Source organism: Nycticebus coucang, chromosome 6 (genome assembly GCF_027406575.1).
Source record: "Nycticebus coucang isolate mNycCou1 chromosome 6, mNycCou1.pri, whole genome shotgun sequence".
Lineage (NCBI taxonomy): Eukaryota > Metazoa > Chordata > Mammalia > Primates > Lorisidae > Nycticebus > Nycticebus coucang.
In genome coordinates, this window is record NC_069785.1 from 11,418,307 (window position 1) to 11,424,327 (window position 6,021).

The 6,021-nt window shown below is 45.0% G+C and overlaps 1 pseudogene across 1 annotated transcript; it reads right to left on the bottom strand.

The window, feature by feature from the left end:
* Window positions 1–795: 795 nt before the first annotated feature.
* LOC128588595 (26S proteasome non-ATPase regulatory subunit 4-like) lies at window positions 796–1,958 on the bottom strand (annotated as a pseudogene). The gene has a single exon (XR_008380805.1). The product of XR_008380805.1 is annotated as a 26S proteasome non-ATPase regulatory subunit 4-like (transcript).
* Between the last annotated feature and the right edge of the window lie 4,063 nt (window positions 1,959–6,021).

A 6,021-nucleotide genomic window follows, 5' to 3' on the forward strand; every position in this document is an offset into this window, starting at 1 on the left:
TCTCAGGGAAGTGCTTGTTGCTGGAATCACTGCTGAAGTGGCTATCCACTTACCCTGTGTGTCAAAACTGGTCTCCCTCTGCCCCCGAGGGTTAGGGCTGCAAGGCGGCTCAGACCCCGCCCTTAGGCTACTTGGTCGCTGGGTTACCAGCTCCCACCCAATTCCAGCTCTGCGACCCTGAGGGCGGAGCTTGCCAGGGCAGATCGCTCACAATGTCTGCCTGTGACCCAGAGCCAAACTCTATTAGCTCCGTCTGGCTCAGCGGCTCAGACTGGGGCCCTAGACAAAGGCCAGAGTTCTCCGCACTCCCGCTCAGGCTCTCCCCAAGGCAGTTCAGCTGAGTGCCAAGTCCAAAGACACCAAAACAGTTCACAGGTAAGGCCTTTCTGGTTTGCAGTCTCGCTGCTACTGAACTTACAGTTGCGGGCGGGTTTAGGCGGATTGAACACACGCGACCACTTGCCGGTTTTCCACTGTTTTAGTCCTCCTCTTGGGGTCCAGAAGTCTCTCGCTGACTCCCTGTATCCTCTCAGGGGTGATGATAGGCAGATCCCACCAGCCAGAGATGCCTGGAGTCCTATATCCCCAGACTCACGGTGCCCAGATGCAAGGAAGCTGTTACTCGGCTGCCATCTTGCTCCACCCTCCCTACAAATTGTTATTAAGCCGGTTAGGATTACTTAAATGCAAAGAATTTTTTTTTTAAAGTCACCAAGCTTTATTTAGGTTGTAATGGTTACAGACAGTGCACACCTACCTGTCCACAGCCCACAGGCAGTTAGCTTCCCTTTCCCTTCAGTCTCGCTTCTTGTCTTCCTCCTTTTTGTCCTTGCCATCCTTGGTGGCCTGGGAGGCTAGGGAGCCCATGGCATTTTGAATGGCTTCATTGTTGGGATCCACTCCTGGAAGGTTCTCTAGGACACTCTGAAGGAACTCGGGGTTCTGCATCACATCATAATCATGCTCTTCCTTGGCTGGCTCAGACGTGTCCATGGCTGAGCAGGCATCAATATCTCCTGATTCTGCCTGGCCAAACTCTGCTCCCTGCAGGGACATCTGCATAGGACATACAATCTGCTCTTCTTCTGTCATGCTGCTTTGGTCAGGGAGCCCGGTGCAGCCAAACTCCTGCTGGCTGATGGTCACCTTCAGCAGGGCATCATCTGAGTCTCTTTCACCTTCAGCCCCGGTCGCAGCCTCAGCAACAGAGGCCGCAGCTGCCCGCCGGGCCTCCTCCTCCTGCTGTTGCCGCTGCTCTTCCATGGAAACACAAAGGGCCAGGGCCAGCTCAGGATCAGCACTGGGATCTATTCCAAATTCAAAGTCACTAGCACAAGACCCAGCATGGCACTGCCCTTGCCAGCCAAAAGGGGGGAGCTGATGAGAGCATCAGCCAAGCTGGGCCCAGGAGGCACTGTCACCAGGTGGGAGCCACTTCTGTCTTTGCTGTTCAGTGTGTTTACAAAGGCTGTCAGCTTGTCTGTGTTCACCTCCTCTTCCCCTAAATTGATAATGTCAGCATTTACTTTCTCCTTTTTGAGGTGTTTAGCCAGTTTCACCAGATCCTTCTCCTTGTCCTCCCCTGGGCTCCCCACAAAGGCAATGACGTGCATCTTGGGATTCTTGCCCTGTCGGTGCTTCAGAGCCAGATGGGCCACACGAATGCCAGAGCAGAAGGTGATCTTGCCCTTGGGCTGGACAGTGTGGAGCTTGGACAGGATGCAGCCGGCGTCGGCGGTGAGAGTGGTCAGCACTTCACAGTCGTTGGACAGTGTGATGAGGCCCACATTGTTCTCAGGGTTGCTGTGGGTCTTGGAGTGACATACTATGTTGACAGCATCCTGTTGTGCCTGCAGCTGGTTGGGTAAGAAGTCCCCATTCCGCATGTTCTCACTGTTGTCCACACAAACCATAGTGCTTTCCAACACCATCTTGCCACTTTCCTCTGCTGACCGCTTCTCCCCGAGAAATTTTTATTTCTTCTTCTATCTCAGGATTTAAGTCTTTTTTTTTTTTTGGCCGGGGCTGGGTTTGAACCCACCACCTCTGGCATATGGGACTGGCGCCCTACTCCTTTGAGCCACAGGCGCCGCCCAGGATTTAAGTCTTTAACTTAAGATTATAGTAAACCCAGAAAATATGTTGGGAAGTCATTGGCAGGGATGAATTATTCCTATGGAAAAACATCAAGGTATTTAATCTGAATTTCTTTTATTCTTGTAACTACTTAGGAAATGACTTTAGGAAGCTTATCATACACGCCATAAAAATAGTAAATGGAACAAAAGAGAATCAAGTCCCTAAAGAAGCAACACACTTTAATTTTTAAAATGTTGTCTATAATTATACAATAATGTGTTTTAATCCTAGGGGAAAAGTACTTTGGGTCCCATTCTTCCTTAATTTTAAGTGAATGGGAACCTTACTGAGTTTAAATTAACATTACATGCTGAATTGCTGTTGTCTTCATTTTTCTTTATTTTAAATGATGGATAAAGAGAGCTGTTTTATTTTCTACAATTTTGTAGTTTAGGAAATGAATTGTAGGTATAATGATATTTTAGATTAAGTAAGACTCCGGGGATATAAGTGTGACTCACATGTAGTCTTTGCATTCAAGAAGCTTCCATTCTGATGGGAAAAACAGATGTATGAGACTTTCAATTCCTAAACAGGGCTTAGTCTTTGGGGGCTGCTATAATGAAATAACAAAACTGGGTAGATTATAAACAGCAAACATTTATTCATCATAGCTCTGGGGGCTGGAAAGTCCGAGATCAGGGCACTGATAGATTCAGTGTCTGGGTGAGAACCCACTTCCTGGTTCATAAACAGCCATATTCTCACTGTGCCCTCACATTGCAAAAGGGGTAAGGGAGTTCTCTGGGGTCTCCTTTATAAGGCACTGACGCCATCCCAAAGGTCTCACCTCCTAGTCCCATCACCTTGGGAGTTAAGATTTCAACATGTGAATTTTAGGGGGGCACAAACATTCAGAACACAGTGCTGTGGGAATCTGGAGGATGAGGAGGAAGATGACGTGTGACGTGGATCTGGAAGGTATTTTACCAGATGGACATTTTGGAGAGGGAGGGGTGATATGGAGGAAGAGTTCCTTGAATGGACCCTCTGTGGAAAGGGACACTTAGAGGTGGCGCTGCAAGACGTTGAGGCTGACTGTGAAGGGCTTTGTATGTTTAGTCCAGGACTATGCATCTCACTAGTAGGCAGTGAAGGACTAATGGAGTTTTTACACAGCACAGTAATATAACCAGATTCTGTTTTAATGGGTCTGACACTAAGGACTTTTAAGAGGTGGGACTGGGGCAGATAATGATTGTGGATAAAAAGATCACCAAGTAAGATGATCAGGGCATGAATGGAGTGGTCGCAGGACATCCTTAAGAAGGTGGCTTTGGGAAACGTTTCTCTTAGGATGAGGTATCTGCTTATGGAAGTGTGTGTATTACTTCTCGGGGCTGTGAGTTCCTGGAGTTGAATATAACTCTCATGTTTCTAGCTTGGAAAGTGATATAGCTGCCATTTAATGAGATTAGGGATTTAGGAAGAAAAGCAGATAATTCGATGCAGGATAATAAGTTCAGTTCAGGACATTAATTTTCAGGAGTATCTGTCTAGTAGGCAGTTAGACATATGAATCTAGAAATAGGATTTAAGAGACTCTAGAGTCATCCCCACATAGATAATAGTTAAAGCTCTAGGGTGAAAAAGGTATAGTGTGTCCATTTTGCACATTAACTGAGACTGGGAGAGGTTAATGACTCGTTGAAGGTCACCAACAATGGTGTGGCAAAAAGTCAACATCTAATCAAGATCTTCCGATCCCAGGGCCAATTATGTAATTTCTTTGAGACTTAGTTTCTTCACATATAAGATGAGGCTAATGACATCTTCTCCATGATGCTTGGTATTAAATGAGATAATACAGACAGGGTACCATGCAGTGACGCAGTGTCACAATCAGAGAGCGTTTAAGGGTCTGTTAACTTCCTTCCTTCTTTCCTTTTTTTTTGGTTTACAGATGCTGCTGTAGGCTGGCAGAGACTCTCCTTGACCAGACTTTAGATAGGCTTGTCTGGGCCGTGTTTTAAACTAGAGCTCTGCCTTTGGCCTGCTGAGTGGTCTTAGCAAGAGTCTTGTTACGTCAGTTGTGGGAGAATCTCTCTGCTCTTGATTTCTGAGCATTTCACGATCTGATCAAATTCCATATCCCCTGCTCTTGATATCTGCTCAATCCTGAAGTGATTCCAGCAAGAATCCCCCTAACCTTGATGTCTTTTCTTAGTAATTTTCTATCCACTGACATCCTACCTCCTCCTCCTCAGTTATAAACCTCAGCTGTCCCAACAGTCACTGTACGTGGAAAAAATGGGGAATAGTACCTAAATGTAATTTTTTTTTTTACAAATTATTCATTATAAAATTTTATGAAGTATATTTACATAATATTTTCAACGTGTTGGCCACCTATTTCTACACACACAAAGCCTTCTCTCCCACTCATGGCAAACACGTTCAAAGATATATGTTGTTATAATCTTTTTTTTTGATTTTTTTTATTAAGTCTTTTGTACATAGATCATAAATACATTTATTCCTTTTTCAATGTGTTATGTTGATTCTTGACACAAATTGGAGTGCTTACATCATACTAATCAACATAGCTTTCACCTCATTTACCCAATTATAGCATTAGGACATTTGTGTTCTACACATGATAGATCCAACTTGTACTTGCAATGTGCTCCATAGGTGTGGTCCTCCATGTTGTTATAATCTTTCCTAAGTATGATGACTTTTGGGACACCCTGTATTTGCAGCTGAGCATCAGTTCTCTCCCCTGTTCAGAGGGTCTTGGCACCTATTGCAATCATCCTGAATAAAGTCTTCTTTACCATTTTAACGTGTTAGAATAATATTTTTTTAACAGAGCCTTAATATTACTTTACCCACTAATATTTCAGGAGGTGCATTAGGCAGCTTGCTATGTGTCCAGCATGATGCTCTTACTGCCCAGGGCTGTGAGTTCAAATATGCGTCAGAACCAGAAAGTGCCAAGTGGGCATTGGATGGAAGGTGGGAGACAACTGACAGGATTGCGGGGCAGTCAGTGTTGGAAATAGGAGTCATCAGAAAAGGTGGAGTTGGACAGTGGAGCCAGAGCTATGGCTGCAAAAGGAGCCTAGAAACTGGGGAACAGCCCAGATCCCGGGATCGCAAGAAGCAGGCGCCCAAGTGATCTGACAGATTCCACTGGGTGAAAAATTTTTCTTTTTTCTTTCTTTTTTACACTTCAGATTAATACGAGGGTAGAAATGACTAGGTGACACTGTTTGCATTTGTTAGGTAAGGTCCCTGTTGTTGTGTCCAGCACCCAGGAGGTGTGCTGTATACCCTCACATTGTGCCCATTAGGGGGGAGCTCACCAATCCCTCTCTCTTCTCCTCTCCCCTTCCTCCTCCCTCCAACTTGAATTAAATTGAGTTTTTCTCTTGTGTGGGTGTATATTAGTTCAATTACTGGCTTCATATTAGTATTGAGTACATTGGATACTTGTTTTTCTATTCTGTGACACTTTATTAAATAGAATATGTTCCAACTCTATCCAGGTTAATACAAAAGATGTAAAGTCTCTTGCTAGGGGCGCAATGGCTCACGCCTGTAATCCTAGCACTCTGGGAGGCTGAGGTGAGTGTATTGCCCTGAGCTCACAGATTCAAGACCAGCCTGAGCAAGAGTGAGACCTCATCTTTAAAAATAGCCAGGCATTGTGGCAGGCGCCTGTAGTCCCAGCTACTTGGGAGGCTGAAGCAAGAGAATCGCTGGAACCCAAGAGTTGGAGGTTGCTGTCAGCTGTGACACCATAGCACTGTACTGGGGGTGACAAAGTGAGACTTGTTCTCAAAATAAAACAAAACAAAATAAAGAAAAACCAACAAAACAAAAGATATAAAGTCTCCTTCTTTTTTATGGCTGAACGGTACTCCATGGTGGATGAAA